The following is an 8884-nucleotide window of genomic DNA, read 5'->3' as shown; positions in this document are numbered from 1 at the left end:
CTTTCTCCCCCTTAAAGGCAGCCCTAGATGCATGGAATTTGGGGCAGCAGAACTCCGCATTATCCCTGACCTTGCCTGCTCCAGCTTCCTCTGAAGTCTGGGTCTTCAGCCAAACTGCTGTGATTTAAAAGATGATCTGGGAGAGGGGGGGTGAGAACACATGAGGCGGTCAGAGAAGACACTGGGGAATGCAGAAGAATAACAAACATTCCATTTCCATTGCCGGCTCCTGGCACAGCCCCGGGTGTAAGAGGAGCCACCTGGAAGCCAGCCTAGGGCATCCAGTTCAGCTGGAGGCCAGAGGAGGAGGGTTTGCAGGGGTCCCTCCACGGAGGCCACACCCTGCCGAGTGCACCCTGCTGGGGGGTGGGTGCTCTGCAGATTCCAGCCCCAAAGAGCCTCTTCCCTCAGGCTCTGCAACTCAGAGGTTTAACGGAGGAAAGCCCGCAGGCTGACAACTGTCATTCCAACGGCAAAGGGCGGCACTGAAGGTTGGGTGGAGCGGGAGGGGTGCAAGATGCCTGGGGCTGGCAGGTGGAGGGCCTAGGTGAGGAGGTGATTCCAGGCTGTTCCAAAGCGCCAAGTCCCGCTGTCGTGCCCCAGGGGCTGAGGCCAAGGTCCGAGAACGTCCTCCCACACAACCCCCGGCTCCCCACATGGACGACTGGTCCTCAGCAGTGGGGCGCTGAACTGGATGGTGGGGTCCTGGGCATCTGGCCCTGGGCACACCATGGAGCTACTGAAGGAATGAGCCCACTGACTCCTGCACCCCAGAGGAGCTGTTCCGGGGCTTCAGCGAGGAAAGAAATACAGTACACTGATTGCAGCATGGAGAAGGAGAACTCTGCCCACTGCACAGCCCACCTGGTGGCTGCTGGGACTGCAACCTGGGACCCTGGAGAGGCTGGAGACCCACAGTCCCTCCCTCCTGGGAGGTGGGGACACCTCAAGGCACTGGAGAGCTCAGTCCTTTCCTGGGTCTCTGCTAGACCTAGGTCTGAGAGCAGAGAAGCTACTCACAGACTATAGACCACACATCCATTCCCCACAGCACCCCAGCTTCGTCTCTGCACACTCAGGCCAGCCATGGGCACACATGGGTTTTGCCGAGACCTTTCTAGGTGAGCTGACAGCTATGTGGACAGACTGCTGATCCCTGGTGTGGTTTTCCAGGATGTGTCCATCCCCACCTCCAGCTCACCCTGCTCGGCTAGGAAAACTCATTCACCTTGCTGCACCTTGTCTGGAGACCCTCAGAGCCCATCCCCCACCCAAATAGCCTGTGCGTGTTTCCATAGCAACCTGCAGCATTCCGCGGGGCTCATTTCAGATCTCTTTGAGGGCCTGGCCTTGACTTGAATCCTTTACAGCAGCAGGGCAGGGAAATGGGCCAACCATGACCCTGAATCAGCCTCCCAGAATCAAACCTCTCGGTCCTGTGCAGGCCTCTGTCTTCTGCCAGTACATCTTGGGGCAGAACCAGTACCACATGACAGCAAGACTGAGGAGCAAGGGGCTCTCTTTCTCAGCTACAGTGAGAGAAGAGGTCTTGCTGGCCGCTGACAGCCACACTCCTCCTCGGACGGGCACGAGCATAGGCAGTCCAGTCTGCCGGTCCCACTGAGAAGCCAGCTGCTGGTTCTGCAGTGGGCCGGGAACGTGGGCAGGCCCCCCAGGAGTGGCTCAGACACTCTCCCGCCAGGCCGGCCCTCTGCTCTCTGCTCTTTCACCAGGTGGGGCCTGGGGAGGCTGAGGGTGAGCAGGGTGGGAGCGTTTCTGACTCTATGAGCAGCCATGCCCACTGCCCCCTTCTGGCAGCGGTCCTGGAGCAGTGGACCTGACTGAACAATCGGGCCTTCGGGGTTCTCGGCATCCGCTTTGTCACTCTGGCATCCCGAGCTGGTGCTGGGAGAGACCTAGGGTTTGACGGACACAGCTCCCGCCCAGCCTGCAGCTTCAGTGACCGTGAATGCAGCAGCGGGAAAAGCTCCTTGGTTGGCCTCTGGCCATTCTGTCCCCACAGGCATTTGAATAACTGCTGTCATTTCAGAGACATCAGGTGCCACGTTCCAATTTGTGGTAGTTCGATCATTATTTCTGAGCAGATTTCCCAGTCCACAGAGATGGCCGACACTTGCCTGCCCTGGGGAATGAAGGATGGGGCCTTGTGTCCCTCACAGCCCCGGGCCGGCAGGCTCTTCACTCTCCTGCACCAGTGCACACATCAAACATCATTGCGCTTCTGTCCCCTTCCAGCTGACTCTTGACAAAGCCAGTGCAAGGCAGCTTCGCGGAGAGCCCTTTGTCCCTGTGCGGGAGAGCTGTCCACGGTGCTGACCCCTCCTGCTGAAGATGAAGAGCGAGAGGGAAGGCCCGAGGCCGGCCCGTGCACCCTCTGTCCACACAGCATCGTGCTCAGCGACGACCCCAACAAGCCATCAATTCTGACGGAGGAGCATTTGTGCAGCCCTGCTCCAAAACCCAAGCCAGAGCCAGTAAGTCCCAGCTCATTGCTCTGGCCCCTCCCTGCTCTTCCCATGGCTTGGTCCCCTGGGCACGTTTGGCAGCAGGAGGCTGATTTGTAACCAGCACTGGAATGCAGGAGGGGAAGGGAGGGCCCTGTACAGGAAGGAAGCCAGAGGAGCAGCAGCGAGGCTCCTCTACAATCCCTCTACAGGACTCAGACAAGCATGGAAACCCCACTGCTGACAGTGTCTGCCTTCCCCAGCCAGCTCCCCACGGTGTGTCCAGCTCCCCTATGGCGGGGCTGAGATGAGAGGCTGTCCCCACCCCACACGGCTCAGTTACCAGAGACCAACTTTCACTACCTGCAGGACACCAGGTGGCACCTGCTGCCGTGTCTCCCTCCAGCCATGCCCCCTTCCTCTGCCTCAGGTAGCACTGATACTCCTGGCCATGTAATTTTCCAGACTGGGGAACCTAGCCAAGAGGTCTTGGCTTTTCTCCTCTGCAACACTGGCCTCCTCTGGACACAGTGTGAGCCAGGAAGGGCTCTCTCAGAAGCTGCCTCCTGGACCTCTGCTCTGTCCTGGGAGACAATGGAGACCAAGGCTCCTGGGCAGGGCTGGTTCTCCAAGAAGCACTCAGAGCCAGGCACAGCTGAAATCCCAGAACTCGGGAGGCTGAGGCAGGAGGATTGCTGCAAGTTCAAGGCCAACCTGAACTACATAGTGAGTTCAGGGCCAACCTGAACTGTAAAGTGAGACTCTGTCTCAAAAAACAGAAGAAAAGAAAAGTGCTCAGAACCACTCAATGGGACAGTGTTTCGGAGGAAATAGGTTTCAGGTTGAGGAGGAAACTGACTCCTGTTGTAAGATGGATTTTCCACACTTGGCCTCCCCTCTGCAAGTAGGCAGGCTGGAAGGAGACCCTGACCCAGCCAGACCCCAGCTCCAAGCCCACTGCAGGGCCCAGAGAACTGGTAGGTAGCCCGGCAAGGCAGCGCCACCTGCTGGAAATCACAGGACCCCCGGGTCACCCTGCCAGGCTGTGCATCCTGACCACCTTTTGACCTGGGGCACAGCCTCCTGGTCTCTGGAGTGGGCTTACCCGCAGCCCATCTGTAAGAACTCCTCTCCAGCTCCATGTTGGAAGGGTGTGCCTGCAGCTGGTGGGGCTTTGGAAGGAAAGATTAAGAACCAGAAGCAAGAACTCTGGCTTCATTCAGCCAGGAGGGCAGCCTGGGTTCCTGAAGGGCGGGCACTCAGGTCTTGTCAGGGAAGGAGCAGCTCAGGCCCCACGACCCTGGCCCTGCCTCTGGGGCAGGGGGGGTGAGCTCCTTAGGTGGCATTGGGCAGAGCTCGGGAAGCACTAACCCCTTGCCCGTTACCCTCCAGGTAGGGTCTGGCTGACCCTGAGAGCCTGGTAGCCCCAATGCCCAAGGCCCCTGTGTGGGTGAGGCTCCCACTGCCCAGCACCGCAGTGCCTCCCTCCCAGCCCTGCCTTCACACCTCAGACCTGGCTGGGCATCCATGCTGCCGGCCTGTCGGTCCCTCAGGGCCATCTCTCAGCAGAATGGTCTTTTTAAGGCATAAAATATGGACCAGACCATTTCTGGCTGTCCACAAGACCCTGCAGATCCCCTCCCAGAGGTAGCCACCAGATCTATTAGAAGTTATTTCCCAAGACCCCTCCCAGCCCCTGGGACATTGGCCCCCACCAGATGGCAAGTGAGTTTCCATGGTGCAGTTCTGCATTGCTGTTTCTTACTGCTCTGTTTCCTCAATGGCAAATTAATGGATGATTTGTTTAATTACAAAGCTAATGCATGATACTCGTCTCCATCTGAAATAGTTACAAGGAGAATAGAATGAGGATGACCCCTCATGTCCCTGCTACCTGCAGGGCTTGAAGAAGGAAGACACCACAGAAAGCTCCAGGACAGTGTGCCAAACCCCACTACCTGGGTGTCAGGGTGCAGAAGAATTTAGAGATTGGACCCGCTGTCCTGCGCCACCTCAGGAAGCCACAGTTCCCTCTCAGTAGGCTGACCCCAACCTAGTTCCCTGCAGCCTCAGAGTACAAACTCCCACAAAACCTCCAGGACTCATGGTCTGAATGGGCCTCCACATGCAGGGACCCAGCCAAGGGCCCAGAGCAGGGCGAGCCAGTGGCTAGACCGGCCTCACACTTGAGCACTGCCCCTTCCCCCGGGGGCTGACCAGGTCTCCTGGCCTTCACAGTCTTAGCTGCACGTTCTCTGACTCATGCCAGTGGCCCCCCAGTGCTACCTCCGTCCCTCGCTGGCTCTGCCACTGTTGCGTGGCTCATGGTCAGGCTGCTGCTGGGTCTACCCCAATCCCTGGGAAACCTGCATACCTCAAACTCAGGCACTGTCATGGGAGAGGCCTGTCGCCAGGACACCCCCGTGCCTGGAGTTGTTGGGCAAGGGGCTCTCGAGGCCCCTGGACAACCACAGGGTGAGTCTTGCCAGCACTGTGCTTCCAGGAAAGCCAGACCCTGGTCTGTTTGTCTGATAAACCTTGGGCAACAGCTGGGGGTGCAGACAGCTCTGGACATGGGGGTGGACATTGGGAATGTTCCCTGAGGACCTCCTGTCGGCCCTGGACCCCACCACGCTTACCACCCTTCTCTCTCCAGACACTGCTGGAGCTGCCACCAAGACAGCTTGTGACACATTTCAAACCATCCACCTTGCCGAGACACTCAGGGCGTCATCCTACAGTTCAGCCTGGCTTCAGCCCAGCCAGTCCCAGCCTCGAGTGCCTGTGAGTGTGGCCCTGGCTAGAAACAGGGCCCTGCATCTGAGAAAGCCAATCATCCTGGGTCAGGCTGAGCCCGATCCAAGCCCCATCTGGCCCAGGAGGGGTCTGTGCCACACACGGGCACTCCTGGAGGGGGCATGCAGGGACTGGCCCTCTACTTGTGACAGTGAACCAACAAATGCCAGCTCCTACCTGGTGGGCCAAGGCCCAAGGTGGGGTGAGAGACTTGGGTGCATCCCACCTTCACAGGACGCCCCAGGTTCCTGTGCAGACAGGGTGGGCCCGGACTGGCCAGCGCCCAAACCCAGGGGAGACAGGCGAGCTGCCACCAAGAGTCTGATGGCCTGATGGAGAAGTTCGTGCCTCGCCCCTCAGATGAAGGGGACATGAGGCAGGGCTGCTTCTTGCCCACAGGAGGCAGGGAGTGGCCCCTTTCTAGCTCCTGCCATGGGGCAGCCCACAAGTCTTGCAGGACAGAGGCTGGATGTGATGGGCAGGGCCCCTTCGTCAGCCCTGGCTGCCACCTCCCTAGTCCACCCTCCATGGATCCCAGATGCTGCCCATCGAAGTCCAAGCGCAGGACACCCAGACACCCATGTCAGGCAGGATGCCGCAAGGTGGAAAAGTGGCCGTTCAGGGGCTGTGTCTGGGTGTCCCCCCAGAGCCTCATGCAGTCATAGGTGGGGCTTTCTCAGAGGTGGCTGGGTCTAGTGCGTGACGCTGGGACTAATTCATGGTGCAATTCTAGGCTCAAGGGCACTAGGATGAAAGGTGTGAGCACTACCCACCCCAAGTCCAGGTAAAGGGGGCAGGAAGACACTGTTAGTTTCCTTTGTTGTTTTTGCTGTCTTCTGTGTGCAGTGAACAGTTTCTCCTCTGCGATGCCCTCTGCCATGTGCCACTCTGCCTTGGAGCCAGCAGCTATGGGCTGAAACCTATGCGAACTGTGAGTTAAATAAACCTTTACCTTTTAACTTCGGGTGTCAGGTATTTTAAAGTCACTAAGACAGGGTGCTAACTTGTGTGAGCAAAGACCCAGTGTAGGGAAGTGGGGGCAGCTGTTGCGACACAAGGGACACTGTTGGGTGTGAGAGCAGCTTCGGGCTCGTGCAGTCGTGAGGTCAGATTCACCGTCCTGCCTGAACAAGTGGCCAAAGAGGAAGCAACCGGCCGGGAAGGACTATGGTACCCGGAGCCATGACCCTCAGCCGAGCCCAGTTCCTGACCTGCCTGACTCACGCTCCACAGCCAGCCCGGAGAAGCAAGGAGCCTGTCACCAAGCACTGGTACCACTCACCCAGTACTATGGTCCTCAAAACAGGGACGGTGCTGGGTGAGGAAAGACACTCTCAAGAGGCAAGCAGAGCCCGAACCAGAGATTGGATTTCAGAATCAAAAATCAAAGCAGGATCTGACATGACAGGTGTTGGAACCGAAAAGAGCCGTCAGTGACATGTTAGGGCTCTCAGGAAGATGGCGGATGGCATGCAAGATGATGTGAGTGATTTCAGCAGAGACGGAAACTGCAGGAGGGAACCAGATGGAAATACTCCAAACAAAACACAGCAGTGGAGATGGAAGAGCCCAAGGGTGCGGCAGAGTCAACACAGCTGAGGGAGGAGTCCGCGAATGAGAAGACAACACTACACAAGAACCAAGAACTGGGCCGCAACACCCACACACACCCACACCACGAGCACCCAAGCCAGGAGGGAGGACAGGGAGGAAAGAAGCTCTTTAGGGAAGCAATGGCCACACTGTTTTTGAGGTTGGCGGCAAAAAGCAAACAGCAAACAACAGAGTTAGGAAAATCTGTGAACACCACACAGGATGCATGCCTCAAAGAGCTGCCTGTGGGAAGGGCTGGTGCAAAGCTCTCAAAGGTGTCGTCAGGGAACACACACACACACACACACACACACACACACACACACACGCGTGGAATCAAGGATGTGAGAACCAAGCAGACTTGCAGCAGCCATGGTCGTGAGCGGTCTGTAAACCACTGAAAAGCAAAGCAGAGCACAGCAGCCAGCAGAATCACCCAGTGAGCACAGAGAGTCCTTCTCCGATGAACAGAGGCGGGACCCATCGCCCTGCTACCCACTCCACAAGACCTGCTGCGGTTCTTCGGGACCTGGTGTCAACAGGGAGCTGGCTGAGTGGAGTCAACATGCGGTTCATCTCGTCTGCCCTAGAAGATCATTCACGTCCCAAAGCAAAAATAAAAATGGTTTCGCTTGTGTTTACAACAGGTACAGATGTAAAACCTACCATGGTGCGCAGTGGCAAGAAGGAGGTGAGGGAGGAGCTGGGGTTATTCTCAATCCAGAGACAGACAAGAAAGAGGTGGGTGAAGGAAATAAAGCAAGTGGAACAGTACAAAACTGTCAGCAAGACAGTAGGTTCTAAGCCAACCCTGTCATTCGTTGTTGTAAATACAAACCATCCAAAAACATCAGGTGAGAAGAAAAATGTTTTTAGAGGTGATTGTGAAGAGCAAGATCCAACCATACAATTTGAAAAAATAGTTTAAAATACAAAGACAAAGACAGGTTAAAAATAAAAGAATCGGAGTGTGTTCTCGACCAGCACTAACCAGAAGTCTGGGGTAGTTCTGGTAACAGTGGACAAGTGATCCGGAACCAAAGAGTAACGCATGTCCCCGTCAGCCCGCAGGGGAGAGACGGGGCCTACGAGACACACTTGCGGTCTGACACGCTCTCAGAACACCCAGACACACGCCGGGGAGACCGGGAGACGCGGCCAGCCCTCCCACAGTCGGAGACTTCAGCCTCCTCGGGCAGCAAACAATAGAGGACCTGAGTGACATCGGCCCCCTGTGCCCACAGACACCGACCGAGCGGCGCAGACTGGAGCCCACTCTGCCCAAATGCACACAGCTTTTCCACGAGACAGACTGCCTTCTGGCTCACAAAACACAGCCTGGCGATTTAAAGGAAGAACTCATACAAGGCATAGTCTCAGAACATAAGGAAATTAAATTAGATTGAATAGCCGTGCCACGATTACCCATGAGAGGAAACCTCAAAGAAAATTGTAAGTATTTTGAGCTGAAGAGAATAACATATCGAAACTCATGGGGAGCAGGCAACACCGTGCTAAGAGGAAAATGTATGGCAACAAATGACTATATTAGAAAGAAAAAAGATTCCAAATAAACGTCCTTAGTGTCCACCTAAAGAACTGAAAATGCAGAGAAAATTAAAACTTAAAAAATAGAAGAATGGGCAACGGTAAAGGCTAGACCAGAAATCAATGGAATGGGCCAGGCATAGTGGCACCTGCCTGTAATCCCTGCACTCAGGAGGCTGAGGCAGGAGGATTGCCTCAAGTTCAAGGCTAGCCTGGCTACATAGTGAATTCAAAGCTAGCCTGAACTATATAGTGAGACCTTGCCTCAAAAAACCAAAAACAAATTAGTGGAATTGATAACAGAAAAACAGCAGTCAATTAAACTGAAATCTGGTTCTCTATGAAACTAATAAACCTTTGGACAGATTGACCAATTCAATCTGTGTGTAGACACACAGATTACAAAGATCAGAAATAGGAAAACAGATCTCTGCACTGACATCAGTTCTTTTACTTATTTACTTTTTTTTTTTTTTTTTTCC

General features: G+C 55.6%; 1 long non-coding RNA gene across 1 annotated transcript; it reads left to right on the top strand.

Moving 5' to 3' along the window:
• Window positions 1-2432: 2432 nt before the first annotated feature.
• On the top strand, window positions 2433-6140 carry LOC104871941. Its single transcript, XR_783007.2, has 3 exons — window positions 2433-2495; window positions 5122-5249; window positions 6108-6140. It is a non-coding gene; the product is annotated as an uncharacterized LOC104871941 (long non-coding RNA).
• The last annotated feature ends 2744 nt before the right edge of the window (window positions 6141-8884 follow it).

The sequence above is a fragment of the Fukomys damarensis genome, unplaced genomic scaffold, assembly GCF_012274545.1.
Source record: "Fukomys damarensis isolate Sample0158 unplaced genomic scaffold, DMR_v1.0_HiC HiC_scaffold_22, whole genome shotgun sequence".
In the NCBI taxonomy this organism is placed as follows: Eukaryota; Metazoa; Chordata; class Mammalia; order Rodentia; family Bathyergidae; genus Fukomys; species Fukomys damarensis.
The sequence above is the reverse complement of the archived record's forward strand: the minus strand, read 5'-3'. Positions and strand labels throughout refer to the sequence as shown.